Genomic DNA, 7,754 nt, shown 5'->3' with positions numbered 1-7,754 from the left:
AGTTTGAGATAAGGGTGTTTAAAACGGTCAGTATTTTCTTAAAAAGAGTTTCTGCAACTTTATTGTTTTCAAAATATGGTTTTTGACTTAATTATAAGTGACAGCAACATTAATATAAAATCATGGTTTATTCAACAGAGCGAGAGTTTGAGATAGAACCTTTAACCAATAAAGTTAACCGAAACGATTCATTTTAAAACTAAGAAACCGACAAAGACTTGATTCCCTAGTTTTGACGAACTACATACCGATATCCGTCTTATTAATATTTAATCTAGATATTAGTTTAGCTCTTAGTTTTTTCCCAAACAATCAAACATTTTCGCCTTAGATTTACGTAGTAACCTTAGATAACGGTATATCGATTCATAAGTCCCTGTGGGATCGATATCTTTTAAAACTACGCGATAGAACTGTGCACTTGCAGTTTGTATCCCATTCTCGACTCACCCAGTCGAGCGATCAAGTTTTTGGCGCCGTTGCCGGGGACTTTTATTCAATCGATATCGTAACTCTTCCGTTACGCTGTAGAGACTAAGGTTTCTTTTTCTTCTATTTTCTTTCTTTCGTTGATTTGTATGCCACGCACTCGCTCTCAAGGCGAACCGCTCTATTTACGAATCAACGATATCGAACTATATCTCCGAGTCTTACGACGAATTCGGGAATATCGTGCTGAAAACAATCTCCCTCCTATAGACCTTCCTGATCTCAAAGATTTTCCTTCTTTAACCGAGATGGCAGAACCAGCTCGTGCTCTTAGAGATTACGCCGCTCCATCGCAAGATGAACCGCATTCAAGTATTGCTCCGCCCGCAATCGAAGCAAACAACTTTGAACTTAAACCTTCGTTGTTGCAGGCTGTGCAACAGAACCAATTCTCTGGAAATCTTACCGAAGATCCAAACCTTCATTTATCCGTATTTGTCCAATACGCTGATACTGTTAAAGCTAATGGTGTCACTTCAGAGGCAATTCGACTTCGTCTTTTTCCTTTCTCATTAAGAGATAGCGCTAGAAGATGGCTTCAATCTCTTCCTTCCAACTCAGTCACCACATGGAACGAGTTGAAGAAAGTTTTTCTTGCCCGATATTTTCCGCCAAGCAAAACAGCTATGTTAAGAGCCCAGATAAACGGATTTAAACAGAAAGACAACAAGTCTCTTTTCGAAGCATGGGAAAGATACAAAGACATGATGAGACTTTACCCACACCATGGTTTGGAAGACTGGTTAGTAATTCACACATTTTATAATGGTCTCTTATACAACACAAGGTTAACAATAGACGCCGCTGCAGGTGGTGCACTAATGAATAAACCTTATGCTGATGCTTACCAGCTTATCGAGAGCATGGCCCAAAACCACTATCAGTGGGGAACCGAACGAACGAATGTGGAAAAACCTCAACCGAAAACTGGCATGTACGAGATAAGTAACCTTGATCACGTTAATGCAAAAGTGGATGCTTTGGTCCAGAAGATTGAAAGTTTAAACGTATCGCCTCCAGCAGCCGTGGTTGCTATAACTCAGAATTGCGAGGTCTGTGGAATCCAAGGCCACACTCCTGCGGAATGTCAACTCTTGACTGGAATCCAAACAGAGCAAGTAAACTATGCTCAAGGAAGCCCCTATTCGAATACCTATAACCCAAATTGGAAGAACCATCCAAACTTCTCATATAAGAGTAATAATGCTTTATACGCACCTGGACAGTCTCCAAATCAAGCCCCATCTATACCTCCGGGATATCAGAAACCGAATCCTAACAATAATACCCCTAGAAAATCCAACTTGGAAATCATGATGGAAAACTTTATAGCTTCCCAACAACAAACCAATAAAGATTTCTTAAACCAGAACATACACACTGGCGAACAACTTAAACAACTAGCAAGCAAAGTAGATGCCCTGGCTACCCATAACAAAATGCTGGAAACGCAAATATCTCAAGTAGCTCAACAACAAGCACCTACTGCTGCACCAACTGGTACATTCCCTGGACAGCCCCAACCCAATCCGAGAAGCCAAGCTCATGCAATTATATTGAGAAGTGGAACGGAAGTGGAAGGACCGTCTGACCCAAGGATAGAAAACCAAAACCCTAAGAAATCTACTGAGGAAAGTGAACCTAAGGAAAAGGAAGAGAGTAATAAGGAAACCCTAGAAAAGAAGGAACCTTATGTACCTCCACCACCTTACAAACCACCTATACCTTACCCTCAAAGGCTTGTTAAAACCAAAGATGTAGGCCAATTTAGAAAATTTGTTGATCTCCTTAAACAATTAAACGTTACAATTCCGTTTACCGAAGCTATTACGCAGATGCCCTCATATGCTAAATTCTTAAAAGAAATTCTTTCTAATAAGAGGAAACTTGAGGATAGCGAAACCGTTACACTCCCTGCCGAATGTAGCGCTATAATCCAAAACATGCCCCCTAAACTCAAGGATCCGGGTAGTTTCTCTATACCCTGTCACATAGGAAAATTTGTCATCGACAAAGCCTTATGCGATTTAGGAGCCGGAATTAGCGTTATGCCTTTATCCATATGTAAGAAACTGGAAATGGGAGAATTAAGACCGACCAAAATGTCTGTGCAATTAGCAGATCGTTCCATCAAATATCCTGTAGGAATCCTTGAAAACATTCCCGTACGCTTAGGTCAGTTTTACATTCCCACTGACTTCACAATTATGGACATTAGAGAAGATGATACGACACCTATTATACTAGGAAGACCATTCTTAGCAACTGCCGGTGCAATCATAGACGTAAAACGAGGACGACTCACCTTCGAAGTAGGTGAAGAGAAAATTGAATTCATTCTTTCCCAATTCTTGAAAGCACCTGCAATAGAAGATACATGTTACTTCATGGATATCATCGATGAATGCATAAAAGAAGCAGAGTCAGGAGAAGACAAATCATCAGACTATCTTTTAGAGGACAAATCTAAACAATGCCTAGCAATAACATCGGATCCTACGCAGTGTCTTAACAAACCAACCCCTGATTTGAAAACACTTCCCAAAAATCTGAGATATGAATTCCTAGACTTAGAACTTGAACGACCTGTGATAGTTAATGCAGATCTAGGAAGACTCGAAACAGAAAAACTCCTACATATCTTAAGAAAATATCCAACCGCACTAGGATACCACATCACCGATCTCAAAGGAATAAGCCCTTCTATTTGTATGCACCGCATCATGTTAGAAGAAGACTGTAAAACCTCTAGGGAACACCAGAGAAGACTAAATCCGATCCTAAGTGAGGTAGTAAAGAAAGAAATAACCAAGTTATTAGAAGCAGGTATTATATATCCTATATCTGATAGCAAATGGGTTAGTCCTGTACACGTTGTACCAAAGAAAGGAGGCATAACCGTTATTGAAAACGAAAAAGGAGAAACTATAACTAAATGAATCGAATCGGGATGGAGAATGTGCATTGATTATAGGAAACTAAACAAAGCAACCCGAAAAGATCATTTCCCTTTACCATTCATTGACCAAATGTTAGAACGATTAGCTAAACATTCACACTTCTGTTATTTAGACGGTTATTCAGGCTTCTTTCAAATACCAATTCACCCTGATGACCAAGAAAAGACGACATTCACATGCCCTTTTGGTACCTTCGCTTATAGACGAATGCCGTTTGGTCTGTGTAATGCCCCTGCAACTTTTCAAAGATGCATGATGGCGATTTTCGCCGACTTTCTCGAAAACATCATGGAAGTATTTATGGATGATTTTTCTGTATACGGACAAAGTTTCGAAGAATGCCTTGAAAACCTAGAAAGAGTTCTGGAACGATGTGTAAAAGTAAACTTAGTGCTTAATTGGGAAAAGTGCCACTTTATGGTACAAGAAGGCATTGTTTTAGGACACATCATCTCGAACAGAGGAATTGAAGTAGACAAAGCCAAAATAGAGGTAATCGAAAATCTTCAACCCCCAAGAACTGTGAGAGAAGTACGAAGCTTTTTAGGACACGCCGGTTTTTACCGACGATTCATCAAAGACTTCTCTAAGATAACTAAACCCTTAACTGGACTGTTGATGAAAGATGCTGAATTCATATTCGACGATAACTGTTTAAAAGCATTTCAAACTCTTAAACAAGCATTGATCTCCGCACCCATTATGCAGACACCAGACTGGAATGAACCATTCGAAATAATGTGCGATGCCAGTGATTATGCTGTAGGTGCTGTTTTAGGACAAAGAAAGGATAAAAAGCTTCACGTTATATATTACGCTAGCAGAACCCTGGATGAAGCACAGATGAATTATGCCACAACCGAGAAAGAACTCCTAGCAGTGGTATTTGCGCTAGATAAATTTCGTTCTTACCTGGTAGGAGCCAAAATAATAGTTTACACTGATCACGCTGCTATCAGGTACCTTTTAACAAAAAAGGATGCTAAACCTAGACTCCTAAGATGGATCTTGTTACTACAAGAATTCGACTTAGAAATCAAGGACAAGAAAGGAACTGAAAACGTAGTAGCAGACCATCTCTCTAGACTTGAGAACCTTGAACCGGAAAGAACATCCATTAATGATGATTTCTCGTATGATAAACTCATAGCTACTTTGGAAGAGAACAACTCCGACATGCAAGTAGAAACCACCTTAGCTATATCTGTCACACCATGGTACGCTGATCCAGTCAATTATTTAGCTGCCGGAATAGTTCCACCTACTTTATCTTACCAGCAGAAGAAACGATTCTTCCACGACATAAAACATTATTACTGGGATGATCCCTTACTTTTCAAAAGAGGCCCCGATGGTATCTTCCGTCGATGTATACCCGAAGAAGAGATAGAAAATATAATCCAACACTGTCACTCTGCACCTTATGGCGGACACACAAGTACATCCAAAACCTGCTCAAAAATCCTACAAGCTGGCTTTTATTGGCCGACTATATGGAAGGACGTACATGCGGCTATTAAGGAGTGTGACAGATGTCAACGCACGGGAAACATATCTAGACGTGACGAGATGCCACAAAAAGGTATTTTGGAAGTAGAGATTTTTGACGTGTGGGGGATAGACTTCATGGGACCTTTCCCATCCTCTTTCGGTAACAAATACATACTCGTGGCAGTTGACTACGTATCAAAGTGGATCGAAGCTATAGCTTCTCCAACAAATGACACCCGAGTAGTAACTAGACTCTTTAAAAATATAATATTTCCGAGATTTGGCATCCCAAGAATAGTAGTCAGTGATGGTGGATCACACTTTATATCCAAGGTACTCGAAAAACTACTACTTAAATATGGAGTGAGACATAGGATAGCAACACCTTACCACCCTCAAACCAGTGGACAAGTGGAAGTATCTAACAGAGAAATCAAGCAAATACTAGAAAAAACGGTCGCCACTTCAAGGAAAGATTGGTCATTGAAATTACCAGAAGCTTTATGGGCATACCGAACTGCTTATAAAACTCCCATAGGGACGACCCCATTTAAGCTCATTTATGGAAAATCCTGTCACCTCCCGGTAGAATTAGAACATAAAGCCTATTGGGCTATTAGAAATTTAAATTTGAATTATAAAGCCTCTGGTGAAAAGAGAATCCTTGACATAAACGAATTAGAGGAACTCAGAAGAGACGCCTATGAAAATGCCAGAATCTATAAAGAAAGAACAAAACAATGGCATGACAAGCGTATATCAAGGAAAATCTTCAAGCAAGGCGACGCAGTACTTTTATTTAACTCTAGACTAAAGTTATTCCCGGGAAAACTACGATCCAGATGGTCAGGACCTTTTCATATCACTAAAATCTTTCCCAGTGGAGCGGTAGAAATAAAAGGACAATCTACAGAACCGTTCACCGTAAACGGGCAACGTCTGAAACATTATCACTATGCGGAAACCAACGAGGATTCGCAAATTCTACACTTAGACGAAACGCCCCCAGGACTCATAGACTATATTTAACAGTTTCTTTGTCGAGCTTGCGACATTTAAACAAAGCGCTTAGTGGGAGACAACCCACAAAATTAATTTGTTATTTTATTATTCTATTATTATTATCATTTCCCTATTTTTCTCTTAAATTATTCTTTTAATTTCTATTTAGTATTCATTATTGATTTATAAAAAAAATATATATATATATATATATATAATAATAATAATTCTTTTCTTCTTTCGGCATTTGGCCAAATCCTGACTTAAACTCATGTTTCTTTTCTCTAGCTAACACTAACCAGATGGGACATTCTGATCGTATGGGTATCAAGTTCAGAGGAATGGCTCAGAAACGAAAGTTTGAAGAACTAGCCGCTAGAGAGATGCTACCTAGTTTATATGCTGATGATTGGGCTATGACTGCCCTTGGATTGAGACAGAGTGTCCTGTTTTTGCTGAATCAGATAGGATGGGAGACCTCCCCTATCCTGAGACATTTCACCACCTACCGGAGACTCACACTAGAATTCCTTAGTTCATTAATCTATCTACCCAGCCATGGAAAAGGAATTAGCAGAGGTTTTATCCAGTTCAGAATGTTCAATATGGAGTACCAATTTAATATTAGAGACTTCACCAACCTTTTGGGTTTTCCTACCTCCTTTGATACATTCACTGTAAGCCAGGAAGAACTTTTCCTACCTCCTTACGAACGTCACAGCCTTGTGACGAGCGTAACGCCCCTCAGACATGTGAACGTTAGGGAGCCGTTGGAGACGAACGTTACACTTTGATTTTTTACATTCCCCATTCATTTTTCATTTACCACACTTAATTACTCTTCAACCACTTTTTCTTTATATCTTCCAATCCTTCTCCTATAAATACCTACCAAAACTTCCTTCATTCACCACAAAACAATTCTCTCATATCAAATACATTTCTTTCCAAATCATCCCTTCAAAAATTCATCACAATGGCGGGAAATCAAAATTTCGGAAATATCATCTTCCGATCCGGAGATGACAACTACCAGCAAGAGCAATTCGAACGTTTCCAACAGCGAGGCGTCGCTTCCACCAGGTACCCCGATTTAACTTGTTTACAACAATTAGGATTACTCCAAGGTATCGAATGGATGCTCCGCCTAGCCGACTTAACCTTCCTTTGCACTCATAATCAACCCACCTACCCGTCCCTAACCTTAGAATTCTTAAGTTCATACGACTACACCACTCCCGCCGGTGAAGACGAATTTTTAACCGGTACCGCAACCTTCCGCATGTTCAACACTGAGTACTCCTTAACCCAAAACCAATTGAGTACCATGTTACAATTTCCCATAGAAGGTCAGGTACATCCCAGAATCCCTCCAAACTCAAACTGGAACACAGTTGGCGTTTTTGGCCTTTTTAAGAAAATTACCGGTATAGATACCTACAACTGGGAAGAACTCCTTCTCTCCCATATACATAACCCCATTATCCGGTACTTCATCCGCATCTTGCAAAACACAATTTTTGGAAGACCAAACAACAGCAAGGTCAACTCAAAGGAGCTATTTTTCCTCCAATGCGTTTTCGAACCGGATACTCAGGTAAACGCCGCCTCTTTTCTCTTTCATCATATCCGCACCTTATGTGCTAGAGGCCGGCAACCCTTTATAATTGGTGGATTAATAACCTCCATAGCACTTGGCCTACACCTAGGGGATAGACTCCAAACTTTAGAATCCCTACCTCCCCTGTCTATGGATATCAGCTATTGCCGCTCCAGCCGCCTGATTAAAAACAGAGTCGGCGGAGGATATTA

At 40.0% G+C, this 7,754-nt stretch overlaps 1 pseudogene; it reads right to left on the bottom strand.

Annotated features, from left to right (window-relative positions):
• Positions 1 to 1,122: 1,122 nt before the first annotated feature.
• Positions 1,123 to 1,222, bottom strand: LOC127099438 (uncharacterized; annotated as a pseudogene).
• Positions 1,223 to 7,754: the final 6,532 nt, after the last annotated feature.

The sequence above is a fragment of the Lathyrus oleraceus genome, chromosome 6 (assembly GCF_024323335.1).
Source record: "Lathyrus oleraceus cultivar Zhongwan6 chromosome 6, CAAS_Psat_ZW6_1.0, whole genome shotgun sequence".
NCBI classification, from domain to species: domain Eukaryota; kingdom Viridiplantae; phylum Streptophyta; class Magnoliopsida; order Fabales; family Fabaceae; genus Lathyrus; species Lathyrus oleraceus.
The sequence above is the reverse complement of the archived record's forward strand: the minus strand, read 5'-3'. Positions and strand labels throughout refer to the sequence as shown.